Genomic DNA, 22,159 nt, shown 5'->3' with positions numbered 1-22,159 from the left:
TCATATGTCTTCAACTCCTTAACTCTTCTTCTCATATATTCAACTCATCTCAATACTCCCCCTCAAGCTTAGCTTTGTGAAAGTCTAAGCTTGGACATCCATGAGATTTTCCTCATTAAAAACCTCACCAAAGAAAACCTATTGGGACAAAACCTTGATGAGGAAAAAAGAGTAAAGACCTCATGAATAAGAGGATCAGCTCCTTCTTTTCCCAAGATCTATGAGTCCCAATCTGATGTGAATGGACTCCATAGTCTTTTGTCTTGATGCCTTAGTGAACACATTAGCCAACTGATCTTCACTCCTAGTGTAGCATGGCGAGATGACTCCTAGGACAATCATCTGCCTCACCTTGTGGCAATCAACTTCAATATGCTTTGTTCTCTCATGGAACACCGAGTTAGAGGCAATGTGGATGGCGTCTTGGTTATCACAATGCATGGTCATTGGTGTGGCTTGATCAATCTCCAAATGCTTCAAGATGTCCTTGATCCACACTAGCTCGTTTGTAAGCTTCAGCATGGCTCTGTACTCAGCTTCTGCACTTGAACAAGACACCACCTTTTGCTTCTTGCTCTTCCAAGTCACCAAGTTGCCTCCAATGAATGTGTAATAGCCGGTTGTTGATCTTCTGTCAGCTCTATCACCAGCCCAATCAGCATCGCAGTACCTAACAACCTATGTGCTTCCATTGCAGCCCATCCACACTCCTTGATCAGGTGAGCCGTTCAGATACATCAAGATTCTCTCCACCATGCGCCAATGGTGCTCCTTAGGTACCTTCACGTGTTAGCTCACTTGATTCACAGCAAAACAAATATCAGGCCTTGTGATGGTAAGATAAATCAATTTGCCAACTAGTTTTCTATAGAGTTTAGGATCCTGGAATGGTTTGTTGTCTTCAATCTCCCCCTCTCGTGGGACTTTGTAACCATCCTCCATAGGCATCCTTGCTGTCTTGCCGCCATAAGCACCTGCACCTTTCAAAAGATCAAGTGTATACTTCCTTTGGGACATGAACAAACCTTCCTTGGATCTACATATCTCAATCTCAAGGAAATATTTCATTTCTCCCAAGTCTTTAATCTCAAACATGGATTTAAGAAACTCCTTGGTTGCTTTGATGCCTTCCTTATCACTTCCCGTGATAATGATATCATCAACATACACAAGGAGTGTAATCATACCTGAGGGAGTGGTGAGAGTGAAGAGGGTGTGATCTAGTTCAGACTTCTTGAAGCCTCGGCCATTTAGGGTGGTGCTCAGCTTGTTGTACCAAGCTGTTGGTGATTGCTTCAATCCGTAAATGGCTTTCTTCAATCTCAACACATTTCCCTTCTTCACCAAATGTTCCAAGCCAGGTGGAGGATGCATATAGACTTCATCCTCAAGCTCTCCTTGTAGAAAGGCATTCTTCACATCCATTTGCCATAAGCCCCATCCAAGATTCACAGCCAAGCTTAGTATTATTTGGATTGTATACAGCTTAGCTACTGGTGCAAATGTCTCTATGTAACCCTCTCCATAAGTTTGGGTGAAGCCTCTTGTAACAAGCCTTGACTTCTTCCTATCAATCAGCCCATCAACCTTGTACTTGATTGTGAAGATCCATCTACTAGACACAACCTTCTTTCCCTTAGGTAGCTCACTCTCATACCATGTATCATTCTTTATCATAGCTCCTGCCTCAGCTCCCACTGATTCCTTCTATTCTTTATCCAACATTGACTCTTCATAGCTTCTTGGAATATAACTCTCATCCAAGTTCACCATAAAGGCACAATGCTCTTCAGGGTATTGAGCAAAGGAGCACACAGCCTGAGAAGGATGCTCCACAGCATGGGCATTGTAGTACACTCTCGTGTTTACCCGGCTAGAAGGATCCTTCCTCAGCCTTGTACTTCTTCTCAATACTGGTTGATCTTGAACAACTTCTTCTTGGATAGTTGGTTCTTGTACTTCAGCCTGAGTTTCTACATCTCCTTGGCATTGATTACCTTGATCATGAGAGCCTGAGTTACTCTCTTCCCCTTCTTCACTCAAGCCGGCGCCATCTTGGCCATTTTCTTGAGTTTCAGGCTCACTTCCCCCTTCATGATCAAGGTGAGGTGTTTGATCAGCTCCAATAGGTGCTGTGGAGCTCTCTTGTTGGCTCCCACCACCCACATTCTGATCCTGGTTCATCTTGATTCCTAGACCTTCCAAAATCATTCTCAAGGACCCGACCTTATCTGATGTCAAATCCTTCAGCTCCTCTTGATTCTTCTCTTCATAATATCCTCTTGCTTCTATGAACTTCACATCTCTAGAGATAAGGACTCTTCTAGTATATGGATCATAGCACTTGTATCACTTTTGAGTTGTTGAGTAGCCAATGAACATTGCCTTGGTGCTCCTTGTTTCTAACTTGTTTCTCAACTCTCCTGGTACCAGAACATAGCATAAGCATCCAAATACTCTCAGGTAATCCAATGATGGCGTGTGCCTGTTTAGAACTTCAAATAGTGCTTGATCCTTCAACACCTTTGTAGGAATTCAGTTGATTAGATAGCAAGCAGTGGCTACAGCATCACTCCAGAATCTCTTTGGGACATTGGCTTGGAACATCAGTGATCTAGCATAGCAACCTCCATCAAGTGCATGTTCTTCCTCTCGGCCACGCCATTTTGTTGGGGTGTATAGGGACAGCTTGTCTGATGTAGGATTCCATGGTGATCTAGATGGCTCTTGAAAGCATAGCTTGTGTACTCTCCTCCATTATCTGATCTCAAAATTTTAATCTTGGCATGATAATGGTTAGTTACATAAGCTTGAAAGTTCTTAAATGCATCTATCACCCTATCTTTTGATGAGATTTAAGTTAACCAGGTGTATTTAGATTTTTCATCAATGAATGTGACAAAGTATTTATGATTATCTCTAGATATGCAAGGAGCAGTCCAAACATCAGTATGAATTAGGTCAAAGCAATTATCATAAACACTAGATGACTTTGGAAACACAGTTTTACAATGCTTGCCTAAAATGCAAGCTTTACAATCCTTATTTTCAAACATAACACCTGGTAACATCAAGTCCAAAGCCCTTCCATGAGGATGTCCTAATCTAGTATGCCACAATGCATTTTTATTTAAACTAGAAGCAGAGGTAAATGAGCAATTGTAATTGGAAACATGGTCAAGTTCTTCAAGCAAATGCAATTCTCCTTTGGTAATTCCTTTTCCTATTAACTAGCTGCTCTCAATATCCTGAAACTTAACATCATTAGGACTGAATATGACATTGCAATTTAAATCAGCTGTGCATTTCTTAACAGATAGCAAATTTGAAGTAAATTCAGGTAAATAGAAAGCTCTAGTGTTCTTATCAAACAATTTCAAGTTTCCTATTCCTCTAATAGTTATTTTATCCCCATTTGGAATCATAACATGTCCATTAGTTGGTTCTATATTTTTAATGAGATTAGTATCATTAATCATATGATGAGATGCACCAGAATCAACAATTAATGGATTAGATATGTTGCTAGCATTATGACAAAGGCTAATTGGTTATGCATTGAACTTATGATCCATCTTAGCATTTCTAGCAAAGGTGTACTCAGTTCTCATTACTCCTAGTTCTATCAATCCTAGAAATATCAGCAACATTAGGAGATATTTATATGGTTTTAGCAATCATAGATACACCAAAATAATACCCATGAATGTTATCATTATCCTTGAGCATTTTGATGAGGGTATCCATCTCGGATCTCCTGATGAAGTCATGATCATTGCCACGGATGCTAGGAGCTCCTGAGTAAGTCACCAATGCCTTGCCATCACCTTCACGGCCTTCTCCCTCAGCTCCTCGGTTAGATGGCCCGGCTCCACTTGTTCCTTCAGACATGTGAGCTCTTGCCTTCCTTTCCTTCATGAACTTGGCCGTCTTTAGATGAGGATGAAGTATCCAGCACTGGTTCTTCTTATGCCCATGCTTCTTGCAATGATCACAATTCCCATTGAACTTCCTCTCCTCATACTTGTTGTGAGCTGCTTTGTTGGCTTGTGGAGTCTCCTCATAATCAGATTACGCAGCATTTGCAAGAGACAAGTCTCCCTTGCCTCCAAACAAGCCAATAGAGCCCTGCTCCTTTTGTATCTGAGCACATGCATCCTCTAGATCAGGAAGCCTCTCGGACCTCAGCATGTGCTTGATTAAGCCATTGTATCTTGGATTCAACGTTAACAAGAGCCCAAAGACCTTGTCTTGCTCACGCCTTTCATTTAGAAGTTCCGGATCAATTGTGCTTAGCCTCAGCATCTCCAACTCAGACCAAAAGGACCGGAACCTTCCCAAATGCTTGGTATACTCCATGTCTTCTTTAGATAACCCGTTGATGGCCTTCTTCACTTCAAAGACACGGCTCAGATTAGAGGTGTTTCCATACACCTTCTTCAGTGTGTCCCACAGCTCCTTGGCTGTCTCACAGTAGCTGTAAGCATCCAAAATGGGCGGCTCCAATGAGGCATGAATGACAGACATCACCATCATATCCTCTCAGCCTCATTCTCAGAGACAGTCTCCTTGTCTCCTCCTTAGATAATAAGCTTTGGAGCCTCATCAGATGTGATGTGCTTCCATAAGCCCTTGCTTCCCACAGCAGTCTTCACCATCCTAGACCAAACTAGGTAGTTACTTCCCTTGAAAGTCACATCAACCTTCATCTTCGTACCACTTTCCATCTTGAACCGTTTCACCTCACAAACTTGTAAACTATTGAATCTTGAGACTAGAGAACAACACCACCAGCTTCAGACGCCTTGTATCATGTATTGTATCTTCAAAGAACCAGATAAGATCTCCCAAGTACTAACTGAAGCTCCCTTGATGTCGATTCTTCAAAGAAAACTTCAAACACACTCACTTGATCTCTTAAAGTTTCAAGCTTGAATCTTTAAGAGAAACCACCAAGAACTCAGATTGAAATCAACCTGGCTCTGATACCATATTACTTTTGAGTATTGTAATGAATAATCTGAGTTTAGATGAGAAAAAAGAAGAGATTAGAGAAGATTGAGATAGAATAAGAGATTAAGAGACTAATGGAGAATCATGGTGAAATGTGTAGAGAGAATAATGGTTTAGAACTATCTAATCTTTTATTAATGATCTTGAGTTACAATATATAGTAAGGAGAGCTTTGGGTTTTCGAAACAGCAAGATAAGGTAAGCATGTGAAATCAAAAGGTGGAAGAGCCTTGGTTTGAATCCGGCCAATGAGACATGTGTGAAGTATCTAGCATCTTTCTAAAGATGCTTTACGCTTTCCAGCCTGTGCCATGCTGGAAAGCCATACCTTATCATTCTTCCTCAACGGTCCTAATCAACTCCAAGGCTCAAGTAACTCTTCCATCTCCTAAACGAGTTACCCGGGTAACATAGTTCTACCATGGACGAGTTTGGTCGACCCGGAGTGTACGGCCAGTACGGCGTGTACGGCTTGTACAACCCAAACTCGTCCAACACTCAATTCACATCTTCCTCTTCATATGTCTTCAACTCCTTAACTCTTCTTCTCATATATTCAACTCATCTCAACAAAAAAGGTACTTCAAAATTTTATGAGATCTATACTGTTAAATGGCTGTTCTAAAAGAGTTATTTTTTTTTATTTTCTTTTACTTTTTATAGATTGGAAATGTATTCAAGTGTGATGAGTGTTGATATTCAAATGACATATTGGGAAACTTATGATCTTTATTCTTCAAGTGGAAGAAATATACTCACATGAATGAAGAACGTGAAACAAAACAAGAATATATACTCAATTGAAAGCTATGTTGATTGAGTTTGATCTGTATTTTTTATTTTATTTTTGGAAATGAAAATTCATATTTTATTTTGATGTATTAATACATATTAACTAAAAATATTTTTAATTTTATTTCTGTTATGAAAATCTTACTAGATATTAAAAAGATTTGTGATATAAATATTAATTAATAAGAAAATAATTAATTATTGAACAAAATTATAGGATTATTAATAAATTAATTATTAATTAAATACTTTTAAAATTACATTAAAATTTTTAAATTCACATTAACTTTAGCATCACATATTGTAACTGATAAAAATATCAACATTAATTATAACAGTTATTGTAAATATATATATATATATATATATTTTATATCATAAATAATTTCATCATTTATATTAAATGATTCAATGGTTAACACCAAGTTTTTTAAGTGACACATATTAATATCAACTATAATAAATGATGTAAATATTCTAATATGAACATCATTTCTGTTTAAATGTATGAAAATTATTTACATTGCCACTTTTAGAGTCATTTTAATAAATGATGTAAAATACACTTGTATCACTTCTAACTAATGCAAATGTTTAAACTAATTGATTCAATCTACCTATTTTCTTGTAGTGACCTAGTATGATATATAGTTATCACTTAATAATTTTATACATATTATCTTATAAATTTTAATATTGCAAATCACTTTTTATAACATAGAAACATGTGGGATATATATTTTTTGTTTTGTTTTAGTTATTAAGTAGTATTATTTGTATCAAATGAAAATATCTATATTATTTTGTATAAAAACATAGTTTAAACTTCAAAAACAAACTTATTCATAATTGAAAGCAATTGTCAAACAAAAAACCATTAATATATATTAGATTAAGTATTTAAGTTAATTATTTATATAATATATAATTATTTTGGGTACTCAATAATATCTTAATGTGTTTTGGATACCTATCCAATCTATTAATTTATGATCCTTTTTTTATCTACCATACAAAAGTCTATGTTAGACCATTCATTAGAAACTTTACTAATATTTTCTTAACAAAAAAATATACATCTTAACAATAACATTCCTAAGAAAGGACAAATATATTTTTATTAATTATCTCTTGATTGTTTATCATATATAATCTAGACCATGTTATATATATATATATATATATATATATATTCTTTTTAATATTATCAAATTAAGTTTTTATATAAAACAAAATAAATAATATTTTTGATGTTATAACATTTTATGTTTGATTTTTTTAGTAAAAATAAAAACATAAACAATAATATATTAAATAAAATATACTTTTGAAATATAATATAAAATAACTTAATTTAGTCACATACAAATATTTCGAGAATAAAAATTTCTAAACAAAAAAATTTAATAAATTTTTTATTAATTCATATAAAACTAATGTTTAAAATTAAACTATTAATATGATGTTGTATTTTTAAACAAATAAACAAAATATTACATTAATATATGATTTGTACAATTTAATCAAAAGCAAATTTCGACATATATTACATTTTCAAAATAATAGTACATACATAAAATTTGATGATAAATATATATATATATCTTTATAACTGATTTTATATTTTAAATATTATTTTAAAAACATAAGTATATCCGCACGGACGTGCGGATTCAAATCTAATTAGAAATTGAGACTGACTTTGGTATAAGCTCTTTCTGGCATTTTTATTTTTTAGGTGTTTGGACCATTTGGGTTTGGATTAACTCGTAACCTAAAATACTTTAAAACAAAATTCATTCAGTATTTACATTGGATTCGATTTGGATTTTCTGATTCTGCTTATTTACCAACACCACTCAGCGGTGGCGGAGAGAGATAGAGGGGAAGGGGGTCAGCTGCCCCCTATGAAATATTTATTTTTGTGCATTTTCATTGATAATTCAAAATTTCTATGGTTTTTATGGTAAAATTTTTACTATTGCCCCTATAAATTAAGTGTAAATCTTATATTGCCTCCAGTGAAATTTTTGTCTGGCTCCGCCACTGGCACTCAGTGTCATCATTTTTTAAAAGTTCTTTTACCACAATTATTATGTTAATATATATATATATATATATTTCCCCTAGAATTTATTTTAAAATCCTCTTTTATTTTATGGTCAAACTTAAGATAATTAATTAATATACACACCTCTCCACTAAAGCGAAAGTAAATAAAAATCCTTGCTTTTTGTATTAAAAAAATATAAAATCATTGCTGTAATCTCATTGGAAAAGATGATTGCTATTATGATTTTTCTTACGCACATATTTCGAAATAAAGTTGTACTTATTTAAGTTTTTCTAAACTGGTACTTTTATGTTTGTTTTCCACATCAGAAGACAAAATTATAAAATTTGAAAATCACGGGTTTGTGTTTGGTTAAAAGTCCATTTATCACAACTTTTATGTAAATATATATCTTTCTTAAAATTAATTTTTATTCTGCTTTATAGTATAGTCTAAGCCACTGAATATTAATAAATATATATAACTCTCCACCAATATTCAATATCATAATTCATCATGATTGGTGGTTTTTCTTTTGCTTATACGCATATTTTGAAATAAATCTGTACTTTTTTTATTGGAAGATTATTTAAATTATTAGTTATGATTTGTTTTCAACATAAATAACAAAATTTTATTAAAATCTAAAATATTAAATGATTGAGTTTCAAAGTAATGTAACGAATTATACCTTATGGGTATGATTGATAATTTTTTTATCTCGGGAAACCGGATAAAATAAAAGGTTAAATATTACAAAATCCCTAAAAATGAGAGGCCAACAATGATGACTGAACTCTGATCTGTCAACTTATGTAATGTAGGATACAAGATTATCTCTAAGGTAATATGTCATAGATTAAAGGCTTGTCTTCCTTCCCCTATTTCAGAAACGTAATCGACTTTTGTCCCTAGAAGATTGGTTTATGTTAATATCCTTATCGTTCAGGAGATGTTTCATGGATTGAGGACTCACAAATCATGCCATGACAAATTTATGGCTATAAAAAATGGATATGAGTAAAATTTATGATAGAGTCGAATGAATTTTTCTTCAAGAACTACTCCAAAGATGGAGTTTGATCATCACTGGACCCAACTGATGATGGAGTGTATTTCCTCGGTACAGTACATAGTTTTATTACATTGTCAACCAAAGGGACACATAATCCCAATGAGGGGACTAAAGCAAAGGAATCCCTTATCTCCTTATTTATTTATTTATTTATTGTGTGCACTGAAACACTGGTAGCGAATATTAAAATGGTTGAGGGAGAGAAACAATTGACACACATAAAGGTTGCAAGGACCTGCCCTTCAATCACTCATCTTTGTAGACGATAGTCTTTTTTTTTGTGTAGAGCATAAAAGTAGGAGTGCCAGACTATACTCATGATTTTAAAGGAATACAAAGCGGTATCGGGTCAGCATATAAACTTTGAAAAATCTTCAATTCGATTCGGTCACAAGATTTACGAAACCATCAGATAGGAATTGAGAGACATTTTAGGAATACAAAATATAGGCAGAATGGAATCATATTTGGGTATCCCTGAAAATCCGGGAGGATCAAAAATACAAGTTTTTGGTTTTATTCAAGATCACAAATAATCGAGTAAATAGATAGACTTTCAAGATTTTTACAAAGGGCGGAAAATAAGTGATTATCAAATCTATGGTGACGGCTTTGCCAAACCATGTAATGTCTTGTTTTCGGATTCCAAAAACGGTAACAAAAAAACTAACGAGTCCAGGGAAAATACTAGGGGTATGCACTGGAAATCATAGAATAAACTTTGTAGTCCTAGGAAAGTAGGAGGTTTAGGGTTTAAAGACCTCATGGATTTTAATACAGCTATACTATGGAAGCCATTTTGGAGGTTGATAGAAAAACCGAATACATTATTCTCTCGTGTGTTCAAAGGAAGGTATTTCTAGAATGCATCACACCTGGAACCAATTAGATCATACTTGTCGGCCTATGGCTAGCGTAGTATTGTCTCTGCTATATCTCTGGTTAGCAAATGACTAATCAATAGGGTGGGAATATGATCATCTATCTCAGTATGGAACGATCTTTGGCTCCTATCCACTCGTCCGAGACCAGCAAACAAAAATTAACATAATCTTTTCCCGGATCTTACAGTGGATTCTCTCATCAATGCAACATCGAGGACATATAATTTACAGGTACTTCGGACACTAGTGGACCCTCACGATGTGAAAATAACAGAAAGCATTTCATTAAGTCGGAATCAGACATTAGATTGTGATGGGTGGCACTTTACTAATAATAAAAAAGCATTCCATTAAGTCAAAATCATACTAGTGGACCCTCACGATGTGAAAATAATAGAAATCATTGCACGACTACCCTTAGTAGCAACGGTATCTTCTATCCCAGGTAGATGGTGTTTTACGGATAGATCATAGATTCGCTTGGTCGTTTCTGGCAATGACTATTCAAAGTGTCATCAAACTATTTTACCTAAGTTACAAATGTGCTTTCTATTCGTTCTTTTTTTTTCTTACCGTCGACAAACTATTCGAAGTGATTCAAATGTTATTAATTTATCACCCTTTTTATTTGTTTTAGTTTTTAAAACACTTTAAAAATCTGAATCATGTATAAAATTATGTTTTAAAAGTTGTCCAGTTCAACAAAAATATATTAAAACTAATACTACTAACTTAATCAATTCATATACTTTATATTATTATTAATCATACAAAGTTAGGTTAGTGGTATGCAAGTTTTAGAAAGATAAAAGATCCAATGTAGAGTTCAATCGCAGCTCTAACAAGTTTTTGTTGGAGAATTCGAAGCTATGGTATCTTTCGCTCCTAATCCCAGGTCCCTTGATCTTTCCCATTGATTCAATCCTTGTTCATGACTCAAGAATTTTTCACACAGTTCACGGCCGCTCCGCTACATCTAGGGTGGATCCAAGATCCACAACATCCACTATGAAGTATCGGAAAACACCTCCTATGTGGTTTACAAGATCATTACTCTCTCTCCCTGTCATGGGTATACAAACCCTAAAGAGTATACAAGAGATAATAAAAGAGAAGTACATGGCTAAGAGCTAAGTTTAGAATACATATCTATATCTAGCTTACTCTATCTCTTCAAGAGACGCCATGGAAGCACTCTCTGGATGCTTGAGGCTCCTGCCTCCCAGAGACTTGGCTTCTGCTTAGAGATCCATGTTGTGATCTCTTATTCTTTGTATTGTCAGCATTTGACCTAATGGACTTTTTCGATTAGGTCCATAGATTGTTCGTGCGTGACTTGTGCAAGTCGGCCCAACCGATGAACAAGTCCGATGGGCTTGACCAAACCTCACAAAACTCCACCTGTTTGGTCCAAGTCTATAATCCTTCCTTTGTGCCGAATTTCCTGATGCTTGAGCAAGCCTGCTCATCCACTACAAGAAAATAAGGGTATTGTGACGAATTTTTCCGTCACAATAAAAAAGAATTTGTAACAATATCATCATTGTTACGTTTTTGTTACCAATTATTAATGGTTACAATACGTGTGTCACAAATGTTCTGGAGTAACAAAAATGTCACAATTTCTTGCGACTAATTTTTTTGTAACAAATCGTCACACATAGTTACGTTGTATATTGGTAACAGAATCGTTACAATTTCTTACTTATCAAATTGTCTCAAACTGACTTAATTTGTGACTGTTTAATGTGACAACTATGTCACCTGTAGTGACGGATCTATTGTCACAAAGTGTCACTAATATAGACGACATAATAGTCCTTTTACCGTCACCAATTTTGACATTATATTTTGTCCCGAACTGTCACTATTCATAACTAATTTAAAGTCTTAATTTTGTAGCCTATTATCAAAAAATGAGTCACAAAACCACTACAAGAAAAATGGCTTTTATTAGCGGACGAAAAACGCTATCTAACGATACGATAGCGGTTTATGAAGCGATGTATCATCGCCCGTCATAGTAGGTCAGACACAATAGATATCGGTTTTTTGCACTGCTATCATATTACAATATACTATAGCGGTTTTATATATGCAATTAAATATTTTTTAATAGCTTTGTTTTTGTGTTATTATTTACCTTATTAAAAATTTAAAAAAAAATTAAAAAAATTTATATATCGAAATTGTTACAAATGTAAAACCGGTACATCAAAGTTAACCAAACTAAACCAAACAACTAAACCTAAACCTACTAAGCCGTCGTGTCTCTTGATTTCTCTCCTACTCCGCCTCTCTTCCTCTTCTTCTTCTTGCTCGGCTCCACCTCAACCACCACCACTAGCTTCCTCTGCCATCTCCACACCAAAGCTTTGTCAGATCCGGTGTTGGTCTTCTTCATCTTCTCTCCTCTTCTATTTCATCCTCTCTCCTCTTCTTCAGAGACGCGGTGGAGTTAGAGTCTTGAGCGGCAGATTCGGAGAGCTTCACCTCAACCCAATCAAAAACGGCTCGTCTCTGGGCTTCGTCATCAGGCAGAGGAGCATCGCAATATGTTGGCATTGAAGACGGTGGTGCTTGAGATTCGTTGCCGTTTTCATCTCTGAGAAAGCTCTCCCCACCTGTCCCAACATTCTCGTTACTTTTTTTTAAATCTGGATAATTGAAAAAAATGGAAACACAAGAGACGAGAGAGAGGTTTGAGATTAAATTTTGATAGAGTAAACGAGATGAATCTTGAGTGACAAACGCAGCAGCAGAGTCTGGAATTGAACGCGCCATAGGAGGTGTTGAAGGCACCAGAAGCCGAGTCGAAGGCGGATTACTAAATCAAACTCAATATCCAAACTTCAAGAAATAATAGTTGAGAAGAATAGAAGATTAAAACTCGAAGGGGAAGGGGAAGGGAAAGAGGTATGAGAGAGAGAGAGAGAGAGAGAGAGAGAAGAAGCACAAATGAGTTGTGATCGTTAGATAAACTAATCTAAGGGTTTGTATTGCAATCCACGTGATTCATGAATTGGCCAATAGAAAAGCCTTCTTTATTTTTTACCTTCTCTTCGACAACCTTTTGTTTTTCTTCAGTACACATTATTTTTTTTTTTTAAGGTTTGTGTATATTAAAAGGTTGGAGTTTGATTTATGATTTAGAGTTTAAATTAAAGTTTAATGTATTTACATGTCTTTTTAATTCTTTTAGAATTTTCCTAAAATTAAAGATTAGATATTATAATTTAACATTTGAAATATAAATTTGATTTGGATTTTGTAGATTTATGATTTAAAAAAATTTCATAATAGGGTTTGAATAATTAGAGTTATATTAAGTATTTTTTAACAAAAATTTAAGAGCTATGTGTTATGATTTTGAAATTATTATACAAATTATATGTTTTGTGCTTTAGAGTTTATATGTTTATGATTTAGACTTGATTCAATTTACGAGCTATGTTTATATATGTTTGATGTTAGGATTTAGGGTATAGAGTTTGATCGAGGAATTAAGGTTTGTGTGTTTGGAAGTTATATATTAAAATTAAAAAGAACAAATTTGAGTTCAAATTCAAGAATTGAAGTTATAGTATGAGAATATAAGAGTTTTAAGGTTTATACTTAGAGTTTAGAGTTTAAAAACTTGTTTAGGGTTAAGAGATTTAAAAGACCAAACATAGCGTTTTAATTATTTTGCTATCAAACATAAGCTATGATAACGTTTCCAATTATACTATTCTATCATAACGTTTTCAAATATACAAACGCTATCTAAAACTAACGGGTATATCAACCATAGCAGAAAGACAAAAAACGCTATCCTCTACTGCTATCGAAACCCATTTTTCTTGTAGTGAACGTAATAACCAATGACTAAAGAAAAGATATTTATCCGTCTTAAATACATACTATAAATGTGTTACAAAATTGTTGTATTTTGTAACACTCATTTTGTTATTAATTTGTCACTTTTTATCACGAAAGCAAAGTAACTAAACGTCACAAACTATGGCCATAAAATAGTAACATCTCAGTTTGAATTGATTACAATTTTATAACGAAAATTTTCTTTATTTAAAATCTGTCACATATTTTTTTATAATTTATTATTAAATTATTGGCACAACAGAAATTATAAATAAAAACTGAAATCAAATATCAAATTTGCAAATAATATTATGTAAATAAATTTCTCATAAAACTGCTTGGATTTTATTTAAATATTAAACGTAAGCATAAAACAACAATTCGTTTACTAAGTAAACTGAAACTTCTTAGTAAACTAACGAAAACCAAAAGAAAACCAAATGAATACCAAACTAGAAACACCAAGCTAAAACACCAAACTGAGAAACAACTTCATACGGCTGTGGTAGTAGTATCTGTTCGAGTCAACACATTTTCACCAAAAGCAGACATCAATATTTTCTCCATTGCTTCAGTCCTATTCTGAAACTGAACCTTTTCTTCATTACTTTTTTGCAAGTCTAACTCCAGCTCTTTGACTCGGTGAGTTAAAGTACCATCATCTTCAACAGCTTGTGGTGAAACAGTAGAACCATCTAGTGGCATATAAACTCCACATTGAAGTGATCCAAGTCCAAATACCCGACCTTGTTTTGATATTCCAGAAACCTACCAAACATATAACAGTTACATAAACACATATACAATTAAAATGCGCAGACAACTTTAATTAAGCAAAGCTATGCAAAGAATCAATTGTATCTCCAAACATAAAGAAAAATCAGGAAAAAAACAAATTTGAAATATGATAGAAAACTACATTCACATAGATTTCATTTCTTTCCTCGACAGTAAGAGGATCTGTCAAAACCTCTCCATTAGAAGGCTCAACCAGTGACAATCTTTCTTGCACATATGCATCATATTTTTCTGCAACTAAGCGTGCTTTTTCATCACCATATGTTCCATCAGATTTCTGGTGGGTTTTCTTCATCACAAGAGTCTTCGTTGTTTGCCACCTAAAATATTAACATAAGCTGTAAACTCATTTTAAAAGTAAAAGTAAATTCTTTTGAAGTAAAATAATATGTACACTACCAGATTATCTTGAACTTTAGCATAGGAACGTGAGCCTGATCTGTGGCCGTGTTGACCCAAACCATCACGGTTAAACATACGAGCCAGTCGAGCTTTCTCACTTTTTTCTTTGGCTTTTGGTGTCTTCCAGTAATCTGACATTACTCTCCAATATTCTGAAAGAATCCAATCAGGTTTCACTCCTTTGGATTTTGCAAGGCTCACCATTCCTTTGAGGCGAGTGGCAGCTAGTTCATCAAAGTTAGCTTTCACTAGATCTTCGATGGCCACATTCCACTCATACTTAGTCTACAATCAAAACAATGTGGTTAGAGTTATTAAAAACAAACAAAAAAACAGGATATGAATGAAACGTTCATGAAATATAGAACTCTTAGATGTGGAAGAAAGGAAATATGTATTTGATGTTAAAAATATATAGAAACACACCTTAAACGTTGAATACCAAGCATCCTTGTAAAACTGAGGTACTTTTCTCCAACTGTACCATGGTCCTTTAAAACATCCTTCAATGATTTTCCTTACACGTGTTGATATTTCAGTGTTGTTCTTGAACCTGTACAGATATAGTTGAGTTTGTTATATATATACTTTGTAAATCAGAGAAGAGTAATTCAGAATATATCATAATACTATTTAGCTCCATTCTTTCTAGATGGATGAAGCATTCGCGAATCTCGCTCAACAGGTACAAATCTTCCCTTTGTTCACGTGGTTGGGCATTCCCTTTGGAGACCAACAGATTGAAGAGATGATCTTCCAAACAAGCGACCGCCTAACATCATTGGTGGACGCATCTATAATAGTACAAAAGAAAACATAGAAAAAGATGCAGCTCAAAAGTATTAGATCATGACATAACAAACAATAAACAAAAGCAAACGATTAACTGCAGAAAAAAGTGAAAGAGATCTGAGACCTTGACGGCTTTGATTCAGACTAAGATGTAGTTTAGGTTCTTAGGTTTTAACCTGAGAAGAGGTAACTAATATTACTTCCTTTATATACTAGTTAAATATTACGATATTTCTGAATATTCTTACCACTTTTTAAAGGATTTTTCCCGGTTTCCACTTAATTTTTAGGTTTTGCCGCTCTAAAGTAAAAATCTAAATATCTTCATAACTTGAAAAGCGCCATAAGAAATTAAGACGCCATTAAGAAAAAGATAGACAAAACAAAAAAAAAACAAGTATACCTTGCTAGTCTATTCAACGGTTTTGACCTGGCCAAAGATGAAAGCAAGTCCTTCAGAATCTGCAACAGACACAATATAACTTCTTCGAGTCTTTTCCCATGGGAGAGATCATCACCTTGATTAGTATAAGATCCCCCCCCCCTCCCGCTTCGCAGGTGAAATCCCAGCATTTACATGTTCCTGTTAAAAACACGTGGTATGAGCAACCAGCACTCATTCTCTTTTAATAGTGCACACATGTCTAAAGCAAACAAAATAAAAAAGCAAGAATGGAAAAAACAAATAGGAAACAGGATATAACAAAAGCAAAGAAGTAATGGCACAAACTATCTGATCAAGAAACTTATAGACTTCGCTTATCAGGGAAGCTGAAGGCAAACACTCTCAGAAAGAGCAACAACACAATCAGTGACATGTAAATTTCAGCTGCACATTTACTCCATAAACCTAAGATAGTCACCACCAACTGACAAAAGCTAAGATAACAACAGCAGAAGAGACAAGCTAGGCCATGAATTGTAATATATACAGTTAGCTAGGAATTCACAAGACAAGGGAGAAAAGCTTCTCAATTTGAGATCAAACTTCACTCTAATATTATTTCTTCCAAGATAACTAAGAGACCCGAGTACTGTTCTGCCCTAACATTTCTACAAACAAATCAACCAAACCAAGATTGACATGAACTCACGTTTATCTTCACTAGTCAAAGTGACAAAAGTTAAAGCAGTTCTGGCTCCAGGATCAAAACGCATGCCTTCATTGTTCACATTGTTACGCCTTCAAAAGCTATATTGTTATCATTGGCTCTAGGATCAAAACTCATCTTCACCAACCTGTTGCTCAAAACAACAACACATTCACAGATAGTTCGAAATCAAAATAGGAAACAATGGTTTTATCTCTTCACCTTGCCAATGAAAGCGTGAAGACCCACAAGAGCAATCTCAATCAAAGAAGACTGAAGCTGCCGCATGCCTCTATTAGTCTCTGTTTTGGTCGACATTTGGATTGCTTCTTCATTTCTTCTCCGTTCCGTAATCGACCGTTCCGTAATCGAAAGAAAAAAAAGTAGATGAATAATGCAAGCTGACGTTTCGGTGATATAAAACATGTCCATCATATAAAAGAAAATTAATTTAATCAGAGTAACTTAAAAGAGGAGACATGAATGATTAAATAATTAAAATAGTTTAAATTTAGTTCCAAAACCAATGCCATAAAACCTTGTCGATCATATAAAATATAAAGCTATAACACCAAATTAGTGAGATTCTTCATCTGTTCACTCATAATCATTATTTTCATCCTCATCTGATCTTAGTCCCGCTTCTTCTTCAACATCTTGAAGATTTTCAGTTTGACCATGTAGATTGATTAATGTTTCGACATGTAGTAGATCAGTAGAAACAACCGAATTATCATCACTATGTTGCATTGCAGTGGAATCCAAATTTTGACTCATCAATATTTTTCCCCGTTGTTGAATCACGATAGCTGCTTTCCAATGATGATCTTTCTTATGCGTTACTCGTGGATACAAAACATAACATACTTGATCTGTTTGTGAAGCTAACATAAAAGGATAATATTTTTCATGACGCGTTCCAGTATGAACATCAATAATCCCAGATTTGTTCACTCGTATACCTTTTCCAACGGTTGAATCATACCAATCACATTTAAATAGCACAATTTTTAGATGAACCGGTCCGGGATAACAGAGCTCATAGATCTCTTGTAATACTCCATAAAAATCAGGTTCTCCGCTTGATCCATGAGATGATGTGTCACAAACCCCATAATTAGCGTTGGTTTTATCTTTTTTCATGATCATTTGTGTGAAATATATATCCCCGACCAAAGTATATTGGCCAACAAGTAACTTTTGTCATAGGACCATGTGCAAGTGCTTATAACCACGGAATATTTATCTTATTATCCTCCACCTGATATGTATTGACAAAATAATAAATTAATAAAAATTTTAATTATAAAAAAATGTAATGAATTTTCATAAATTCTTACATGTTTTTCTAACCACTTTGCAAATTTTTTTTCTTTAATCTGATTTAGATCATTTTCACTTATTCCAGGATATGAAGTGTTTATACTCTCATCAAATAACCTACAAAAAAAATTCATAAAACTTAAAAATGTATTATATTATTAAAGTTTATGTAAATATAAATTAATATATGTATTTATTAATTATATTTACCTTTCAAATGACACTACTTGTTCGCAATTCAGTAGAACATATGTTTGCGCGATAATGTAGTCTTTATCTTGAATCCATATTTCTTTCTCTTTACCACTTCCTCTTCCTTGCTGATGAAAAATTTCTGGCACTTCATCGTTCTGGTTTGTATCAATTTGACTACATCCATCATAGTGTCGATTTTCTCTTCGGCCTTTTGTCTTGATATGTGGCTCAAAGTAATAAGTACCAAAAGCAGAAATTTCTTCATTGACATATTGTTCAACGATAGAACCTTCAACTTTTGCTTTATTTTTAACTTTGTTTTTCAGATGTCCCATTTGTCGTTCGAAAACATACATCCATCTAAACTGCACAGGTCCTCCAAGTCTAGCTTCGTGTGCCAGATGAATGGTTAAATGTTCCATAACATCAAAAAGGATGGAGGGAAATTTTTTTCCAGATTACAAAGAACCACACCAATGTTCTTTTCCAATAATGCAAGATTGTCTTCGTGTAAAGTTTTTGCGAAAATATCACGAAAAAACAAACTAACACCTATAAACAAAGGAAGTTAAATTTATATTATGCATTCAAATTTATTTCTAGTAGTAATTTAAAAATTGCAAAGAGAAATACTTACTTGATAGTGCTTCATGAACAGATTTATCCATTAGAACATGAAAATTATGAATTTTCATTCCTGTTAATTTTCCACTTGATAAATCAACACATTTGGATAGAATTGATGCATATCCATCAGAGAATTTCACATCTTTTTCAAGCCATTTTACAAAAGTTGTTTTCACATCGCTTTGCAGTCTAGAAATGGGGATTGATGCCTTTCCATCAGCTGTTAAATGCAGCTCTTTGCGATTACAATACTCTGCCAAATCAAGTCGTGATTGGATCTTATCTTTCGTCTTCCCTTGCACATTCAACAAAGTATTGATGATGTTATCGAAAAAGTTTTTTCGATATGCATCACGTCAAGATTATGACGAAGTTTATGGTCTTTCCAATATGGTAGCTCCCAAAATATACTTTGCTTATGCCAATTGTGAGTTTCACTGTATCCTTTTAATTTCCCATGGTTTCCTCCGCAACCAACTGTTTTTGGCAACTGACTGACTTCATTCCAGATTTCCTCACCTGTAAGTATTTCAGGTGGACCATCAACAACAACCCTTCCTCTTTTGAGGTTCTTCTTGTTCCTCCTATAGCTATGATCAGTAAAAAACGTCGATGGCAATCAAACCAACTTGTTTTTCTACAATTTTTCAGCTGAAATGCATCTGTCTGATCCATACAATACGGACATGCCAGTCGACCATGAGTTGTCCACCCAGAAAGCATACCATAAGCTGGAAAGTCACTAATTGTCCACATAAGTACTGCCCGTAACTGAAAATTTTGCTTGGTAGAAATATCATATGTTTGAATGCCATTAATCCACAAATCCTTCAACTCTTCTATCAACGATTGAAGAAAAATATCCAGACTTCTCTTCGGATGATTTGGACCAGGAACAAGAATCGTTAGAAACATAAGTTCTTGTTTCATGCACATCTCTGGTGGTAGATTATAAGGAGTCATGATAACAGGCCACAGAGAATAGTTATGTCCAGACATACCAAATGGACTGAATCCGTCTGTGCATAAGCCAAGGTAAACGTTTCTTGGTTCAGCAGCAAAAGTAGGAAATACCTTATTAAAATGTTTTCATGCTTCTCCACCTGAGGGATGACACATCTCTCCAGAATTTGATGTGTGTTATGCATGCCATCTCATATATTTCGCTGTTTTACCTGATTGAAATAGTCTTTGTAGTCTATCAGCTATCGGCAAATAAAACATTTGTTGATATGCAATATTTTTCTGCCCAGGCTTCTGAATAGGTCGAAATCTATCTTTCCTACAGAATTTGCACATCTCCTCTTTTGCATCATCCTTCCAAAACAGCATGCAATTATCTCGACAAACATCAATTTTGTGATAAGGCAAACCCAACAACCGCATAAGCTTTTCCTCATATGGAAGAAGAACCGAATGTTGAGGCAAAAAAGTTTTATGATATACTAGATGCTGCAAAACATCCCATATATAATGGATGTAAAGAAGGTCTTTCGCAACTCTCATTAGCATCTCGACTCATGAGTTTGAAGACAGATTATAATCTGCCTCAAAACATATCATAAAACTTTTTTTGCCTCAGCATTCGGTTCTTACATGTAAGTCGTCTATAGATAATTAAATATTGAAGTATTATTTTTCAATTGCAAAACTAACATATGACGACTTAATTGTAAGTCGTCAAGTTTAAATAAAATATTGATATTTCAATTTTTCACCAGACTACTGAAATGTAAGTCGTCCAGGAAAGTCAAACTTCTGAAATAATCCCGTCAAATGCAAAACTAGCCTATGACGACTGAAATGTAAGTCGTCTAGGTTCTTTAGAGATTTTTTTGTAACCAAACAAAAGCAAACGACTTATATTTCAGTCGTCTCAAAAAACAGATTTCAAAGTCAATTGCAAAAATAACCTCTGCATTGACCAGACGACTTCCTGGGACGAACAGATCTGGAAAAAAAACTCGATTTCATACCTTAAATTGGTGAAATAACATCCTTAACACACATAAGGCTTCTCCAAGCACACGAAATCTCAAACGAAAGTGACCCACCCAGAATCGTTAACTTCTATGACTCTATGAACCATAAAAAATGTAGAATCAAAATCTTGGGTTTTTTTAGCTGAACGTGGAGAGAAAGTGAGAGAGATGTTGTGTTTAGTTCATAAGAATGGAGAAAGAAGAAGGGTAAATCGATTTTGGGAGCATTACGAGATTCAAATTGGTTGTTCATGGTGGTTGGGGTATTGATGACAATGACAATCTTGTAACTACTTGAAGATGATGAGGGTGAGAGAGTAAAAACATCATTTTCGAAAAAAAAAAAATTGATGGTATTTTCGTTAATTATATGAACTTGTGGGCTGAATAGGACAAAACTAATTTCAAAAAAAAAAAGGAGTTTAGTTTTGTGTTTGACTTTGAGTTCTAGGTCAATTTTGCAAAAAGCCCTGCATATAAATATAAAATGTCCATATACTTATTCTTTTTGGTTTTATGTACTTATCGTGAAATTCCTTTTTCAAACAAAGTCTATTTCAATAAGGAAAATATTTTTTTGTTGCCAAAAAGGAAAATAATTCCTCCTTGCAGAAAAATTTGTACATATTTTCGATCTAGTCGTGAATTTTTCTTTTTGAGGACAGCGTTTGGTATTTCAAGGTTGAGTCTACTACTCATATTGAGTTACAACCGCATGAGAGGTATGAAAGCATATATATGACCTCGTCAAATCACAGCTTTAGAATAAGATTTAGAGAAACACAAACACACAAACTTTTGGGCAAATAATTATTGCCTCTTTTTGGCTTTTTCATTGATTTAAATAGAAGAAGGAACATGAAATAAAATATGGGATCATGGATCCCTAGCAACAAGGAAACACAAACAAACGTAAAAAGAATGAGTTACTCTGTCCTTCTTTCTATGAAACAAAGTTGTCTCAGTTATTGATAAATAAGAAAATATTAAACAAAGAGAATAGGTGGCATTGGTTAAGATCATTGTAGACTCATCAGAAACGATCCAACTGCTTGAAGATTGATTCCGGTGTAATCACAGTGCCATTGTAGAGTCTTCTGTTCTGCTCTGTCCACATACTATATACCACAGCATGCGCAGACAGCTTACGAAGCAGAGGAGGACAAGTTGAGTCGGTGATGGAGAGTCATTATGTGAGAGCTGTCCATGTGTGGAAAGAAAACGATTTGTAGTCAAGCCAATCTAATACCAGATTCCATAGGCGTTCACTG

General features: G+C 34.3%; 1 long non-coding RNA gene across 3 annotated transcripts; it reads right to left on the bottom strand.

Moving 5' to 3' along the window:
- Window positions 1-11,971: 11,971 nt before the first annotated feature.
- LOC106414303 lies at window positions 11,972-17,938 on the bottom strand. Of its 3 annotated transcripts, XR_007327586.1 has the most exons (8): window positions 16,984-17,932; window positions 16,765-16,909; window positions 16,074-16,253; window positions 15,509-15,672; window positions 15,305-15,431; window positions 14,876-15,163; window positions 14,598-14,796; window positions 11,972-14,446 (listed from the first exon to the last, which is right to left on the bottom strand). It is a non-coding gene; the product is annotated as an uncharacterized LOC106414303 (long non-coding RNA). The 3 variants fall into 3 exon arrangements; XR_007327585.1 differs by having other exon boundaries at window positions 15,305-15,672; window positions 15,795-16,253; window positions 16,984-17,938; XR_007327584.1 differs by having other exon boundaries at window positions 15,305-15,672.
- Window positions 17,939-22,159: the final 4,221 nt, after the last annotated feature.

Source organism: Brassica napus, chromosome C8 (assembly GCF_020379485.1).
Source record: "Brassica napus cultivar Da-Ae chromosome C8, Da-Ae, whole genome shotgun sequence".
In the NCBI taxonomy this organism is placed as follows: Eukaryota; Viridiplantae; Streptophyta; class Magnoliopsida; order Brassicales; family Brassicaceae; genus Brassica; species Brassica napus.
The sequence above is the reverse complement of the archived record's forward strand: the minus strand, read 5'-3'. Positions and strand labels throughout refer to the sequence as shown.